At 43.8% G+C, this 13,587-nt stretch overlaps 1 long non-coding RNA gene across 1 annotated transcript; it reads right to left on the bottom strand.

Moving 5' to 3' along the window:
* Positions 1 to 5,827: 5,827 nt before the first annotated feature.
* LOC148163917 (uncharacterized) lies at positions 5,828 to 10,300 on the bottom strand. The gene is made up of 3 exons (XR_015768524.1): positions 10,048 to 10,300; positions 9,741 to 9,853; positions 5,828 to 6,481 (listed from the first exon to the last, which is right to left on the bottom strand). It is a non-coding gene; the product is annotated as an uncharacterized LOC148163917 (long non-coding RNA).
* Positions 10,301 to 13,587: the final 3,287 nt, after the last annotated feature.

Here is a 13,587-nt window from a genome sequence, read left to right on the forward strand (position 1 = left end):
AAGCTCTTGCTGTTTTCTTTTACCTTTTCCTTTTGAAGTAGGGAGTAGATTCAGTTGGGGACTATTGTGAAGAGTTAGTCATCCGTGGCTATAAGATGCCAGCATTGCCAGATGGGGTGCAGGAAGGCAAACAATTTATAAAACCTTTGCGGTGGTTTCTGTGACCACAAGGGATGATACTGGCTCGATTTAGCATTTTTGAATTTAAGTATTCACCTCATGCCAATATATGGAGCTGTGTTCTCTCATCTGAGGCTGTTCATTTGGAAATACAGAAGGGTGAGGCATTATTTCTTGAAATAAAATATTCCCTTTCATTACATCTGTGTCTCAGTGATCCCTAAAGCAGAAATTCAGTTCAAACATTAAATTCAATAATCAGATATTAAACACTTACTATGCGACATACTGTGGAAACCGAACATGAAACAGACCAAGGATAGCTGCCCTCGAAGAGTTTATAAATTAGGAGGAGCCTAAAGGAAGTATCCAAACAATCTTGGAAGAAGAGAGAGCACATGAAATGACTCGAGAGAGGGAAGTGCTAAGGTGGTTCAACTGGGGGAGGTTATATCCTCAGAGGGGAGTTCCGCATTGGAGATACAAATTTGGGAGTCAGGAGCACATATGTGGAATTTAACGCCGTCAGGGTGAATGAGATCACTGGTGGGGAGGGGAGAGACAGAAAGCGAGAGGGACCCAAGCAAAGGTCCTGGGTGCTCTATGTTTAGAAGCTAGCCAGGGGAGGAAGAGCCCCAGCAAAGGAGACTGGGAGGGAGAGGCAAGTGATGCAGAGGAGAATCAGCAAAATGTGGCATCTCAGAAGCTAAGTGCAGGAAGCATTGCAAGAAGAATGGGTGGACACCTGTGTTGTCCACTGCTGAGAGGGTCTATGATCATTGGCTATCTATGACTGTGTGTGTTTTATGTTTGTCTCCTCTTAAACTGGTAAATCCATGAGGGCAGGGCCCATGTTTATTTTGTTCACACTGTGTACTCAGTGTCTGGCAGGGTGTTTGGCACAGAGGAGGACTCAAGATGTGTTTGTTGCATAAAGGAAGGAAGACATCAAAGCCAGTTTGCGGTATTTATACTTAATTCAGTAGGCAAAGGGTAATATCCAAATTAGCATTTTTGGATTTCTAACACACAGTTTGATTTTAGCAGGACACCTTCTTTTGGAGGTCAGGATACTGACTCTCAGCATCATTAGGTGTCCTTCAATCTGGACACACAAATGAAGAAACAAGAATCCATCTGGGTGGTTCTCCCGTATTCCTTTAGGGCAGTGTTAGTGACTAGAATCTCATGAGATATTAATGATAATGCTATCTTGGAAAGAAAGCTGTGATCCCAGTCTTGGGTTAAGTAGGTATCTTTACAGCAGGCGTTGCCAGAACATTTAATCTGATAATAAAATATTGTGAATAGTAAGAGAGGGCAATTAATATAGAGCATTTTCCCAACTTATTTGACCATGGAATCCATTTAAATTGCTTAAGAACTGTTAACATCTCAGGGGACAGTAATATTCTGAAGAACCATTTGGCAAATGTTGCCCTAGGGGTTTGTAACAATTCTCAGAGGAAGGAAAACAATCATATCACATTTCCTTTTAGTTGACAGGGGGAGAGACTCCCTATATTGGATATAAATTATGTGGGTGGAGTCCAAAGGAATGGTAGGTTGTATTATTGTTGTGAAGCAATCGATTCCCCCTTCCATGTGAGAGGATTGCCATTTCCTGCCTGTTGCTGTGTGTCTTGCAGTAGCTTCTGTGGGAAGGGTGTGAGTCCCTGCCCAGTTGATATTGGGCTTGGCTGTGGAAGGGCTTTGGGTGATGAATGTGAGTGGACATGATGATGATGACGATGACTGAGCAGAAGCTTTAAGGAGCACCTGGAGTTTCTGCCAGCTTTCTTGCTCTTTTTTCCTCTGCCATGAGAACTGTGTGTCCCAAATAGGGAATTATCTTTAAGCCTGGATTCTGGAATGGGAAGACACAGGGAGCAGAGCTTAGCAGGCACCTCACAGCCACTGACTTGTAAAAGCAGGAGCAAGAAGTAAATATTCACAGTTTAAGCTACTGAGATATTGGTGCTGTTTGTTTCCACAACAGAGTTGACTAATACAAAGAGGAAAATATGCCAGGCTGTCGTGAATGTGACAGCTGTTTCTTTCTAGAGCTTCCAGAAGAGTGACAACTCCGGAGGAGAAGCAGAAAAGAGGACCATTTATAGCTAATTTTTTTTTTTATTTTACAGAAGAAAAGTTGTACTCTTGTTCTGCCTAAAGACAACTACATGAATTGAAACAACTCAATCAACCTAGATCAAGATTTATAGATTTAGGCGAGCATATCTGAGAAGAAATCTCAATGTTTCAAACTGACTGAAATCAAAGAACACACAGAAGGGGACATTCCTCAGGGAAACAATGTTCCTCTTTCCCTCTCCCTTCCTCCTTGCTTACTTCTTATCTTAGCCCATACCACCACCCTTGAGCTGGTCTGTTTTGTGGTGTGTACAATGGCAGCATTTTGGAAATCTCAAGGCTTTCCTAGGCAGGGAATTTGCTACATCTGTGGTTAAGAAGCCCCTGTGACATTAGCTTCCTCACAAAAGGGCTGATTGTGCCTAGTCCAGGTTCAGTATTTTTCCATTAGTTTGTTTATTTACTGACTTAAATTAAGAACATCGTTGATGAAGGGCCCTCTCTCTCTCTCCCTCTCTCTCTCCCTCTGTGTGTGTGTGTGTGTGTGTGTGTGTGTGTGTGTGTGTGTGTGTGTGACTGTTGAGAATGCTTGTCTTCCTTCCTGGGTCAACTTCAAATATCTCCAAGAGTGCATTACCTCAGGGAAGCAAGTATTTTCTCTGTGATGAGCTCCTATCACCTCCTCTGAGAAGCCTTCCCCAGCTTCTGGCCATCACTGTCTTCTCTACGTCGACACACGTGTTTGCTCCTTCCTTTGTTAACAAGGCTCTATTTGCATGTCTATTTCTCCCACTGGGAAGAGCACCTTGAAGACAGGAATTGAGCTTTGGTGGTTTTTGTAACTCAGCATGTGGCACAGCACCAGGAATATTGTACGTGCTCAGTACATATTTGAGGGATGAGGATATGCATAATTATAGACTTGTGTATTTTAATAATATAGCTACTGAAAACATCCACACAAAATCCAAAACACCAAAAGGGCTCATCATAAGCCCAGCCAGGAGTCACGGAGAAAATAATAATCATAGCGGCTCCTCTGATTTCCTCTTACCTGGCCAGCTTCTCTGGGTGGGTTTTGCTTACCTGTTCCAAAACCCTATGTGGTAACTGGCTCAAAAATATGCAGGACCCTTTGACCTCTCAGCCCAAATGGGCTCCTTAGGATATCGGACCACTAGAGAATGGGTGGAAATCCTTGGAACGCTTGGCCTCTAGCTCAGGGTGACTCTGGGGTCTCCAAGACCACTGAAAAGTGGAGAATATGGTAAGAGACCTTATTGCAGCTCAGAGTCAGTGATGAGCACCAAATTCTGGGAAATATCAAGATCCCAGAGTCATTCATTTATTCATACAAATGCATTTATGCAATTGGTCAGGTTCAATGATAAGCAAAAGCAGATATAGTCCCAGATCTCTCAGAGCTTACAAACTAGAAAAATAGACATTAATTAAATTAATGAAATAATATTACAAACTGATATATGAAAGCATATTTTATTTTATTTTTCTTCCTTTTCTATTCTCCACCCCACCTTCCCTCTACCCCTGGAGGCATATTTTAAAAACCCCAATAAACATCTGAACTTGCTGGGAGATGTCAAGACATCTCTGAGGAATTGATGTGTAAACTTTGATTTGAAGGTGAGTAGGAGTTAAACAGGTGATGAAGAGATAGGAGAAGTGTTCCACAAGGAGGGAGTAATATAATGTGCAAAAGTCTTGGGTTGGGAGGGCACCTGTGCATTTCAGCAACTGGAAGAAGGTCTGTTTGACAGGGGCACGGGAAATGAAGGAGGCGGGTAAGAAGTATTGGCAGTATAGATGAGAAGGGGTCAGACTCTGCAGGGTTGTGGAGGCCTCTTCGGGGATTTTGTATGGCCTTTTGCCTGTAAGCAATGGGAAGTCACTGAAGGGTTTTTAAGCAGGGGTGTAACATAAGCATATTTGTATGTTGAAAAAATCACTCTGGCTGCTGTGGGGAGGATCAGTTGGAAGGTCCCAGAGGATCATTCAAAAGACTAATGAAATATTTCAAAGGAGAAAATGGAAGTTTGGACCAAGGGTGTTGGTAGTGGAGGATGGAGAGGGGCGCCTGGGTTGGAGATGGCAATGTTATTCACTGAGATAGGAAACCTCAGGAAAAGACCATATTTGGAAGGAAGATTTTGATGTAAGTCTTGGAGTTGAGTTGAAGTGACTTTGAGACATCTAAGTGGACACACTGAACAGTCATTGTACACATAGGTATTCATGCATTCACTCATATTTATTGACTCCCCACCACCTGAGAATCACACTATTGAGAATTCTGTGGAACAGAAAAATATACTGCACTTAGAGTCTCCTCTTGAGGACCTTAAAGCTTATGAGACAGCCATAAGGAATGGTTGAGAGTATTGGGTATAGAGAAATGAGGGCCTGGGAGGTTGGATATGATATCTGTCTTCAAATATGTGAAAATATAAAGGTAAGACTTAGCTGGTGTTGTTTCAGAATGCACAACAAATACCAACATAAAAAGTTATAAAGAAGCATCTCCGTGATTTATTTCTTTTATAATTGGGAGTTTGTACCTCTTAATGTCCTTTATCTATTTCTCCCATCCCCCTACTCACCCACCTTTTGTGATAGTGACCACACTTACCATGGTGAGCACTGAATAATGTATAGAATTGTCAAATCAGTAGGTTCCACACTGGAGACTAACATAACTTTGTATGTTAATTATACTTCAAAAAAAAGTTACAGGGAAGCAGACCTCAATTTCATATAAGAGGTGATTTTTAAAAATAAGAACTGTCATTGAAAATATTTTAATTGAGTTTGGATGATCATTTATTCCATTATTATTTAATGAACATAAAAATTGAATGGAGGGATTCCTGCTTGGCCTTTAAGATCCCTCTGGCTTTTAAATTCAGTGGCTCTAATTTTCTGTTTAAAGCCTTAATTGTTCAGAATGAAGGTCACAACTTGGATTTCCTTGAGTCCATTTCCTTACTTGGGCCCTACCTGTATGTTCCCTGGGCACTTTCAGGGTGCTGTAAAGAGTAACTTCTTCAAGGTTGTGACCCTTTCAGAAAATACAATGTATGATAGGAATCACATTCTCTTTCTTGGCTGACTGTGGCCTTCTCTGATGCAGAGGAAGATATATACCCTGATCCTCTTCTTTTCTGTTGCCAGTCACTCCATACCATGGTTCCATGGTGCTGGATGGCTTGTTCATACATGCAGCCAGTCCATGGCACTGTTTTTAGACATAAGCTACCACCTTCTTGCTGCCTTTGAGCAATCATATTTTCCATTGTTAGCCACTTGTCATGCTTAGGGACTTTGCTGGGGAGCCCAGTGGAAGCACCATGCCTATTACAACGCCCCGACAAATGAACTCAGAGACCTTTTACAGTCTGGGCAGATACTCTCTGGGATTTCTCTTCACTGCTATAAACTCTTTCAAGTGAGCACTTTTTTTAATTGTTATGTTAATCACCATACATTACATCATTAGTTCTTGATATAGTGTTCCATGATTCATTGTTTGTGCATAACACCCAGTGCTCAAGTGAGCACTTTTCATGATGGATAAGAATCACAGGAAGCAGGATAATGGCGACAACAATAATATGACTTTAGTCAACTCTCCGTTGGCTTTACCAGTGTAGTGGGGAAGAACACGGACAATACAAAAATATCAGCTGACTTTCCTGTCATTCATTTGGCTTTGGAATTTCTTCAGAAACTCTTCACCTATGTTTATATAATGCTAAGGCCCTTGATGGCCCTATCTCCACCTCAGTCTGGAGCCCCAGGTAAAATATAAAAGATTTTCTCAATTACCAGCTGGTAAGCTCAGGACATTTCTCCAGGTCTCTAATTTAATTTAATTTAATTAATTTATTTATTTGACAGAGAGAGACACAGCGAGAGAGGGAACACAAGCAGGGGGAGTGGGAGAGGGAGAAGTAGGCTTCCTGCTGAGCAGGGAGCCCGATGCGGGACTCGATCCCAGGACCCTGGGATCATGACCTGAGCTGAAGGCAGACACTTAACGATTGAGCCACCCAGGCGCCCCCCTGGTCTCTAATTTTAATTTATGTTCGGTTTCCTTTTTCACTGTTTTGTGCTCAGACTCTCGCAGATCATTGCTGGGCAGGCTGCTTGTTTTCTCCCAAGATGTCCCTCTTCCTTGGCTACAGGCTCTGTTTTTCATCCTCACCCCATGCCTGTCTCAGGTTCTGAGAACTTCATGTTCTCATCTGTCCTGAAGGAGAAACAGACAATTAGAGACACATGCTCTCACTCTTGTCCCTTTTCTTCCCAATCAGACTTAATCAGACTGTAATGATTCATGTTCTTTTTTCTGGTTTGATCTTGAGTTGAAGGTCTGTAGCACAAGCTTCTGGATTATAGTGGATAATCTATTATGGTCACATGGTGCGGTAAAAAGTACATTGACTCTATAAATATTAATTCATTTCCTAATCTGCTGGTGGATGAATGAGAAATGATCATACCTGGAATTTATGTAATGCTTTCTTCCAAAGAGCATACAAGGACACGATAGCACCTCAATGACTCAATGAGAATATTTATTATATTGGTAACACGAATAATCTGTAACCTGATTTGGGGATGAGTGATTGCTCGTTGTGAGTCCCACACCTGGCTGCACATCAGCACCCCTTTAGGAGCTTCTTACAAATACGGATTTTTTGGGTGGCATTTGGGAAAAACAGATTTATATTTTTCCACCTCTATGAAATTTTTCAATAGTGATGGCCTCCCTAGACCGGTGCTTCTTGAACTTTAATATACATATAACTCACCTAGAGAATCTTGTTAAAATGCAGATTCTGATGCACTAAATCGAGGGTGGTGCATGAGATTCTGCATTCTGACAAAATTCCAAGTGATGCTGATGCTATCTGGAGACCACAATTGAAATAGCAAGATCTTAAACTGGAGAGGGGAAGAGGAGAGGGCAGGAGAGGGAGGTTGAATTACCTGGGAAACCAGAGCTCCATGCCCACACCAATTCAATCAGAATCTCTGGGGATGTGTTCCAGACATTGGTATTTTTAAGGAATTTTCCCAGGCATTTAAAATATGCAATTGGAATTGAGAGCCATTGTTCAAGAGATGCCCTGACCACCTCTAATATCCATTTCTTTGTAGTGAGGGCAGGAGAACCTGGGCACAGCAGAATTTCTCAAAGCATGTCCTCGAACCCACTTGCATCAGGATCACCTGGGCACTTGTTATAAATGCACATTCCCAGGCCTACCCACAGATAGCCTGAATAAGAATTTTCGAACGGGGGCTCAAAAGTATAATTAGCAGCAGTCTGTCCCAGTGCTTCCCATGCACCATGAAGTTTGAGAAATACTGGCTTATAAAATCCAATCCAATCTCTTTATCCTTAGAGGTCAGGGGTCTCTAAACAAGTTGGTCTCAACCAGATTTTTGAGCCCACTCTTTTCCTGCTCTACTGTGTTAATCTGTGGTAGGCAGCTTCTAAGATGGCCTCCAATGAGCTCTGCTCCCTGGTATTCATGCTCTTATATAATCACCTCCTTCTCTTGAGTGTGAGCTGTACTTATGGACTTAATTCTACTGAATAGAATATGGCAGAAACAATGAGATGTCACTTCCAAGATTAGGTTACAAAAAGACTGTGCCTTCCATCTTGGAAGCTCTCTTTCCAAGTTCTTGCTCTAGGGAAGCAAGCTGCTATGTTATGACGAGCCCTCTGCAGATGCTCATGTGAGGATCACCAACATCCACTTGAGTGAGTTTGGAAATGGATCTTTTTCAGTCAGTGTTGGAGATGCCTGGCACCCCAGCTGACCTCTTGATTACACCAAATGAGAGGTCCTGAGCCAAAGGACCCAGCTAAGCCACACCTGGCTTCTTGACTTATAGAAACTGTGAGATAATGAATGTTCGAGCCTCTAAATTTTGTGGTAATTTGTTACAGAACAATAAATAACTAGGTACACCCACTTTGAAATACCCCTCATCTTCCTTCCCACTTACCCAAGTCCCGCCTCTTTCAAGCCTTAGCTGTTCTAAGAAATTTTTCTCACAGTCATTGTTCTTTTATGAGTTCCTAGAACACTGCATATGAAATCAGTAGCACTCATTGTTAGATAGTATGTGCTTTCTTGTATTTTTGTATTTGTTTGTAATCTTGAATTGTAATTCTAATGCTATCTCTAAAATAAATTGTAGACACATTGATGAGAATAGAACTTAGGCTAGAACTTGACTTATAACTATTTCTATTCCCATGACCTATCCCAATATCGTAAGTACAATAATTGCCCAATAAATAAATGTGTGATGAAGATGATAGCGCATTGGAAGGAATATTGAATAGAAGGTATCAGGAGAGCTGTTGTTCTCACGAATCAACGTCTATTTTGCATCCTAATGCCTGAGCTGTAACTTAATGTGGAGAGAGGGTTCCAAACCAGACACTTGAGCAGAAAAACAAAAAGTTGGTTACTAGAGCGAACGGGGTGAAAGCACTCCCTTGATGGTTATCTAGTGTTTGTATCTTAAGCCCTTCTGCCTGTCAGTCTGCTCAGTGGGTTCCTTCAGGCCTTGGCTCCCTATAGGTTCAGACACTTTTGGCTCACCCATTTCAACTTGGGACTTGGGATCTTTTTTTTTTTTTTTTATTCAGTTGATTCATGACCAACTCAGAAATCCTACATTGCCGTAAGTATTAGTTTCCAAGACCTCTCTCAGCGACTGACATGAAGGAGATGGTGTTACCCCAGCCTGGCCATCCCTGTGGGCCCCCAGGACTCCACTGTAATTAAGGGATGAGCTAAAACATTATATACCTGAAATAGTTAGGGAGCATTTCAGAAAATGACTCTATTCATCCTTCTTCACAGAGTAAGAGTTAAAGCTATTTCTAATAGCTTTGGAAATTTTGATTAGGATGGTAATGGAATACCATCCTTGCTTTATCTAGTTTATGCACACGAATGCTTTCACAATATGGAATGAGCTACAGCAGTCACGATAGTAGAAATTCTGTTCATCGTAGCCTGCCTCCACAATAAGAAAATCTTTTCAGTGTTGAAGATTGTTCATTTCAACCTTTTCTCAGAAGTCCTTGAGAGGCAGGTGCAGGGGTCCCTTGGTCTCTTTGCATAAACCCTAATGAACGTTCTTCCCTCTTCAACTGATAAATAAGACCCCTCTCAACCAACCACAAAAATAAGGCCCTTGCCCCAACTTAGCTCTTATCTCTCTTATCAGGCTATCAGGTGGTCTCGGCTCAGGTATGGTTCTGAGGCGACCAGAAGCAGGACTGGAGCACTGTGGATATCACACGTGCAGTAGTAGGTCCCAGCGTCTTCTACTGTTGTTCTTTGAATGTCAAGTTGACTCTTTGAAGCATTGGTATTTCCTTTGAAATTACTCCTTAAATCGTCATTAGTATTGTTGCTTGGTCTGTATACTAAAGTCAGGGAGTTATCTTCTTTCATCTTATACCAGCTCACCTGATAGTTCTTCAAGTCCCCTCCTGATACGCTGCAGCGCAAGGTGGCAGTCTCCCCGACTAGAACAGTCAGGGTTTTGGTGTCTGGTTCCAAAAGGATATCCAATGAGACCTCTGAAAGGGAAAGCTCAGGTGGAGAGGCTGTGGGGAGCTCCCTCCACCGCAAGGGGATGGATGTCAGACCCCAGCTTGGCAACGTGTCCCCCACTGCCCCGCTGCTCCCCCCCCCGCAAACATGACCTTCCGGCAGCAAATCATTCCTGCAGCACATTTCTCTAAGAGTAAAAGGCCCAGCAGCTTGTCCTTACCGGCACAGAAGGTGGCGAGGTAGAGGAGGGGACAGGTCCACAGCATGGCTTTGTGGAGGCGGCAGCACAGTATGCAGGTGCTCTCTGGCTGCTCCTGATTAGCCACTGTCTGCCCATGAGAAGTTCTGTCTCTTATCAAGGGGGTTGGGTGTTAGTCACTTCCTCAGAGAGGTGTGACAGGCCTGCAAGGTCACGGGTTGGGCTGTTTATTCCTCAAACCCCGGCTAATTACCTATGGCAGGTCAGATTGTATTTGGGAGGAGTTGAACAAGACATGGCTTCTGTCTTCAAAACACTCAGTTTTGAGGGGGGCGGTTCCCTGCCTGGGACATGAAGAACACTCCCCCCTGACCGGAGCGGAGCTGTGAGAGTTGAGTAGGGCTGTGTCAGCTGGCCTCTGGACCCCATTCCCTGGGGACAGCGCTGCATCATCAAGGTGCAAGGGCTTGTGGGGAGCCGAGCAGCCTGCAGGGTCCCCTTGTAGTTCCTGTGCGGGTCCCTTTTCCTTTGGCCTCTGCCCCCCCTGCTTTGGTCTGAGTGTTCCTTACCTGCTGCAAGCTATTGCCATACTATTCCAAGAGGTGTCTCCGCTTCCAGACTCCCCCTGCTTTCATCCATTCTCCAAGCAGCCATCATACCGATTTTTCTCCAGACCAGAGGGGATCAGGTCACGCCTCTGCTGAAACTCTTTTAGTAGCATCCCCTGGCCTTTAGGGGACTATGAAATTCCTGTGTCATGGCCCTAGTGATCTCCCGATCTGCTTTTTTCTCCAATTCCACTTTTGACCACTTGCACTCAGTACTTCAGCTGCGCAAAAGTACTTGCAGGTTAAAAGATGTATGATAGTCTTTATATTTCCAGTTTTTGCACTAGCTGCTCCTTCTTCCTGCAAAACCAGAACTTCCTTCTCCCTTCCCCACCCCAACTTGAGGGAAAGTATCCCCTGGGTTCCCTGAACTTGTTGGGTCATGGCACTTATTACCTCTATTGTAATTATCTGATAATGTGTTTGTTTTCTGCACTGGACTTCAAGATTCTTTAGAACAGTGGCTGTATCTTATTTACATTTGCATTCTCAGTGCCCAGCATGGGGCTTTTCAATATTAGGAGCTTGGCAGAGATTTGCGAGTCTAAGCAGGATTTCTGTCTGGAGTTTCCTGACTGTCAAGGAGCATTCTGGGTTACTCATCTAGTGAAGGATGGGATTAGGAAAGGATTTGCCAAAACCTGGGAGGCTGGTCTTCTATCCATTGTTGTAGGTGTAGGGAGAGGGGGCCCTCTGCCCCAGCAGGATAAATCCCACCTGGCTAGACCCTGTTGGTCATTGCAGTGGCCAACATTCTGACGTCACCCAGGGTGGCTATGTGGTATCACTACCCATGTCATCTATAAGCAAAAGGAAAACTGGCTTTGCAGGGCTAATGGCTCTGATTTTTGAATCTTCTTTTGCAACTTACCAGGAGCTGGGTAAGTTACATCTCCAAGTCTTGATTTCCTCATCTGCAGATAGGGTCATTGTAGTTACCTTGCAGGGATGTCCTGAGGTTGAAATGAGAGAACACATGTGAAGCACTTATCCTGGTGCCTGGCACACGCTGGTAAGCCTACTGCAGATGTTGGTTCTTTGCCACATCCCTTCTGCTTTGCCATGGTTGGGGTAGTGGCCTTAGTCATAGATCCCTACCTGAGCCATAGTTACCAAGGGAGACACAGAGCTTATAATTTCAAGTGTGGCACAGAACATTCTGCTGAGGGAAGGAGGTGTTGGCTGAGCTATGTTAGGCTGTGTGTAGGACTTTGGGCAGGTACAGGAGGACCTGAATGGAGCTGTGTCACTCATTTTATGTCCTTAGGCAAAGGAGTCTTGGGCAGCTAAAGATAGAGGCCCATAGGAGCTAAAGCCCTTGTCATGGCGGGTTTTTGTTGTTGTTGTTTGTTTTTTGTTTTCTGGGTTTTTTTTTTTTTTTGTCCATCTGGATGAAGAAAGAATAGGAAAACTTGAAGAAGCAAAAAGACCCCATGGTCAGATCAAATCAACCCACAACTGGCTCCTACGTGCCCCAGCCCAGTGCCATTCTCTCTGATGATCTCTACCACTCTGGGTCCTTAGTATCATGCATCTATCCATAGGATCACTGGAATCTTAGTGGGAGAGTGTGCCAGAACTTCTGATTTTCTCTCTAATTGGAAGTTTCAGGAACTTCTTTGCCTTTGATTTGAGAACACATCCACTCTTTCCCCACTCCCTTTGAGTTCTTTGGGAGAGAAAAAGAGAGAAATTGTAGAGAAGGAAAGCTCTTTGCTTGCGTTATTTCATCCTCATATCCCCAAACTTCTCCCATAAAGCTTCAGGGACAATAAAGTCAGACTCTAATATGTGACCACGATTGCTCTTTGTCCAGGCCCGGCAGTTATGGGCTCTCTGCCCCGTTTCTAGTTGCCGTCCTTGCTCTTGGGTTCCTCTGCTCTGGCACCAGCCGGTCGGGCAAGCAACTGAAGAACAGGGATGGAGGTGAATGAAGAGAGCAAACACCATTCCAGTTTCCCTTGGCCAGGATCTCAGCCGCTTGGTGTCCCAGGATGGCCTTCAGTAAGTAAGTGGTTCTCCTGGGTCTGGCTAATTCGGGCTCGGAACGCTCAGGCGGCTGGGATTGCTTTGTTTTCAACTGAAATGTCTGAGCCCCACTGGTTGTTTTAAAGCAAGCATAAGATATTTTTGGAAATTAGTGAGGAATTTCAATGGGTGTCAAGGAAAATCACAGTGTCATTCGTCTCTAAAAAGATTTTGGCTGCCACTGTTCCATCTGCGGCTCGCTCCCCAGCTGTGTGGTGCTGAAAGAAGCAGCTGCCAAGCTGAGCGGTACAGAGGCCAGCTGGGACTTTGCTGAGTGGTAATTCTGCTTCTCTTACTGGTTTGGGACCTTGAGATGTAAACAAATAAACTTTTCCATATTTAGTCTCAGCTCAGTTCCTTGAAAATGTTTTCCTGGCTCCCATCTCCCAATGCATTCCGAAATCTCAAGGTCCTAATTCCAATCTGTGCTTTCTGGTCCTGGAACACTCCTGTCATCGCTCTACAACCAAGTACCTCTCTTGCTCCCACGTGTGTCTCCTCTGGTTCCTCGGTTGGGCTGTAAGCCCTACTACAGTGTGAACTCCAGAATGGCAGAAAGCTGGTGTCACGTGCCTTGGTCACCTTGGCCCCTGGCATGGTGTCTGGCACATGGTAGACACTCAATACATACTTCTGAATAAAAAACGAACCAGGCCAATTCTATACTCTGAGGCTTATCTATACTTGATGAGCACTTGTTAACCTTCCTGCTCACCTTCTCTTCTCTGACTGTCCTTCAAGGATCACGTGGAGAGACTGGACATCTTCCAGTTAGGTGATAAGGTGGTCGGGACAGATCATCACCCAGAAACCTGCCCTTGGGAAGGACTCCCCTGTCCACATATAGTTCTCTAATGACTTTGTTTTTCTTCCAAACTTTCTTTCATCTTTGGTAGTAGTGCATTTTGTAAAGCAAGGAAGATGA

Source organism: Eumetopias jubatus, unplaced genomic scaffold (assembly GCF_037043125.1).
Source record: "Eumetopias jubatus isolate StellerSeaLion01/CBP00866 unplaced genomic scaffold, mEumJub1_p1.0 scaffold_7, whole genome shotgun sequence".
In the NCBI taxonomy this organism is placed as follows: domain Eukaryota; kingdom Metazoa; phylum Chordata; class Mammalia; order Carnivora; family Otariidae; genus Eumetopias; species Eumetopias jubatus.